This window comes from Lathyrus oleraceus, chromosome 1 (assembly GCF_024323335.1).
Source record: "Lathyrus oleraceus cultivar Zhongwan6 chromosome 1, CAAS_Psat_ZW6_1.0, whole genome shotgun sequence".
Classification (NCBI taxonomy): Eukaryota; Viridiplantae; Streptophyta; class Magnoliopsida; order Fabales; family Fabaceae; genus Lathyrus; species Lathyrus oleraceus.
The window spans coordinates 349644553-349647836 of record NC_066579.1 but is presented as its reverse complement, the minus strand read 5'-3'; the positions used below and the strand labels follow the sequence as shown (position 1 = coordinate 349647836).

The 3284-nt window shown below is 38.4% G+C and overlaps 1 non-coding gene across 1 annotated transcript; it reads right to left on the bottom strand.

The window, feature by feature from the left end:
• Window positions 1–1775: 1775 nt before the first annotated feature.
• LOC127117042 (small nucleolar RNA R71) lies at window positions 1776–1882 on the bottom strand. The gene has a single exon (XR_007801806.1). It is a non-coding gene; the product is annotated as a small nucleolar RNA R71 (small nucleolar RNA).
• Between the last annotated feature and the right edge of the window lie 1402 nt (window positions 1883–3284).

The window sequence follows — 3284 nt, the reverse complement described above, 5'->3', positions numbered from 1 at the left end:
GAATGGCATCCAAGTCATTTCCATCTTTTTACTTGCTTATAAATAGAAACGCGAATTCACTTTTACAAGCATCCAAACTTATAACAGAGGCAAACTCAGAAGCAAATTTGTTTCACTTAGGCATATATTCAGTATTTTATAGTGGTAATCGCTTCGCATTGGAGTGTTACCACAATTGTGTAATCAAATCTGTGATAGAGTCTATAATCGAGTTTGGAGCATTTTGGAAGGAAGTTAATCCTGCCGCCATTTTCTTTTCCGCATTGCAATTTACTCAGCCCTCCGATTGGAGCAGGTTTTTATTACTCGCCTTTACTTTATTTATTTCCCGCACTCGCCTTTACTTTATTTATTTCCCGCACTCGCTTTTACTTTATTTATTTCCTTGCACTCGCTTTAAATTATTTATTTCCTCGCACTCGCTTTACTTTTATTTACTTTCCGCACTCGCACTACTTTTATTTACTTTCCGCACTCGCACTACTTTTATTTAATTTAATGCACTTTTACTTTACCATGTCTAACTAAATTTATAAGGTTAGAATGTAAGGATCGTAATTAAACCAGTAATCCGTACAATTGTTCGTAGAAACACTTAAGGGCTATTTTAACTTTCAACTTAAGTTTTCCCGCACTTCAACTCCGTTGGGTAAGATCGAAAGCCGTCCAACGTCTTTATAAACTTAATTGTTTTTAACTATTTCAAAAACAGCGAAAGCGCTTTGTCTAGTTCATTAGGAGTTTTTAACATTAAGAAGAAAAGAGATTTTAAAACTATTTTCGGACGCGTTTATAAGTTTAGAGTCTGGTTCGTGAGAACCTCTTTTGGTTAAGAAATCCAGGTTACAATACTTTTCAACTTAGTCAAGATACTATATTTCTTAAAAATAGGTTTACTACTCTAACGCAATGCGCGCCTTTTTATAAGTGACAATAAGAGGGTTTGATTAGGGAGTACAACTCGGTTCTGAATACGCGAAAGCGACAGTTCCTGTTAAATTAGTTCTTTTCAAAGTAGGAAACATTGCCCATAAGTAATTCTATTAGCAAGTACTTGGATTATTAATTGATTATGTGAATTACATTCGACCCTGTCTTTATTAATTATCTTTATTTCAAACTTTACTTTTCAATTGCACACTACAAAAACACCTATTTTGATTGCCTTTGATAAACACCATAACAACAGATAACGATAGCTTGACACTTGGTCTCTGTGGATTCGACAATCTTTTATATTACTCTGACGCGTTCGTATACTTGCGAAAAACACCGCATCAAGTTTTTGGCGAAGAACTCGCAGCACCGGAAGTTTAAGCTTAGTATATCCTCTGGCGGAACCTGAACGTTACACTCGCGCACGTTTATTCTTTCATAGAATTAAGAGAGCTATGGCCGAAGATCAAAACCAATGACCTCTTAAGGACTTCGCTCAACCATCTAATGAAGAACCTAGTTCTAGTATAGTAAACCCAACTATCCCAGCCAATAATTTTGAACTTAAACCATCTCTGTTACAACTAGTGCAACAGAGACAATTCGCGGGTCTCGCTACAGAGAACCCTAACCAACATTTAAAAATATTTCTTCAATTAGCAGATACTTTTAAAACCAATGGAGCTTCTCCTGAGGCAATACGTTTAAGATTATTTCCTTTTTCCCTCAGAGATAAAGCCCTATCATGGTTAGATTCCCTTCCACCCAATTCCATTACGACTTGGGATAACCTTAGAAGAGTTTTTCTTGCTAGATATTTTCCCCCGAGTAAGACCGCCGTTCTTCGAAACCATATAACTAGATTTACCCAAAACCATGGAGAATCGATGTTCGAAGCTTGGGAGAGATATAAAGATTTGTTACGAGCATGCCCACATCATGGTTTCGAAAATTGGTTAATCATTCAAACCTTCTATAATGGACTTCATTACAACACAAAGATGACCATCGACGCTGCCGCAGGCGGTACTCTGATGAACAAACCTTATCCTGAAGCTAGTGCCCTCATTGAAGATATGGCTCAAAACCATCAATCATGGGGAGTCGAACGAGCGACTGTTGAGAAGAAGGAAGCCCAAGGAGGAGTGCATGAACTAAGCTCTATAGACATGATGCAAGCTAAAATGGACGCATTAGCCCTTAAAGTCGAGCATATGTACACGAACCCGAATACTGTAGCCGCAGTTTCGTCGGATTGTGAGATATTTGGAACCCAAGGACACCAATCCGCATAATGCAGTCTATTGAATGAAACCCACTCCGAGCAAGTGAACTACACCCAAGGGAACCCATATTCAAGTACCTATAACCCTGGATGGAGGAATCACCCTAACTTCTCCTATAAAAACAATAACCCTATTCAAAATAATGCACCTCCGAGACCTAGTTATCAAGCCCCTAGATCTAATCAACCTATGCAACCTGTACCACCAAAGCCGAGCCTTGCGAAAATTATGGAAAATTTTATCACCGCTCAAACCCAACAAAACAAAGAGTTCATGAACCAAAACATTCATGTTAATGAATTGATTACTCAGTTAGAAATCAAGGTTGACCAAATAGTTACTCATACCAAGATGCTTGAAACCCAGATCTCTCAGGTAGCTTTAAACCAAGCCCCTCAGACTACACCTGGAGGACAATTCCCTGGACAACCTCAACAAAATCCGAGAGGACAAGCCAATGCCATTACCCTACGAAGTGGGAACGCTGATGATGAGCCACCAAACCCAAGATTAAGTGAACCCGAAACTTCTAAGGAATGTACTAAACCCCCGGACGAAGTAAAGGAACCAGAGGAATCTGAAAACCAGGATGGTCGAGATAAAGGAGAAGAACCTAAAGATAAAATTTACGTACCACCCCCGCCATATAAACCACCTATACCATATCCCCAAAGACTCAAACAAACCCAGATCAATAAACAGTATCAAAAATTTATTAAAGTTATAGAAAAACTTCATGTAGAAATCCCTTTCACATAAGCCATCACCCAAATACCTTCTTATGCAAAGTTTCTCAAAGACATCCTTACCAACAAACGTAGACTTGACGATCTGAAGCCTTTGGAATGTAATGTTATTTCCGATGACAAATTAGCAAAGAAAGATAAAGATCCTGGAAATTTCTCCATTCCTTGCCTTTTGGGTAATCATGTCATCGAAAAAGCTTTTCTAGACTTAGGAGCTAGTGTGAGCTTAATGCCTCTAGAAGTTTGTGAGAGATTAAACTTAGGAGAATTACAACCCACTAAGATGTCACTTCAGTTAGCCGATAGATCTGTTAAA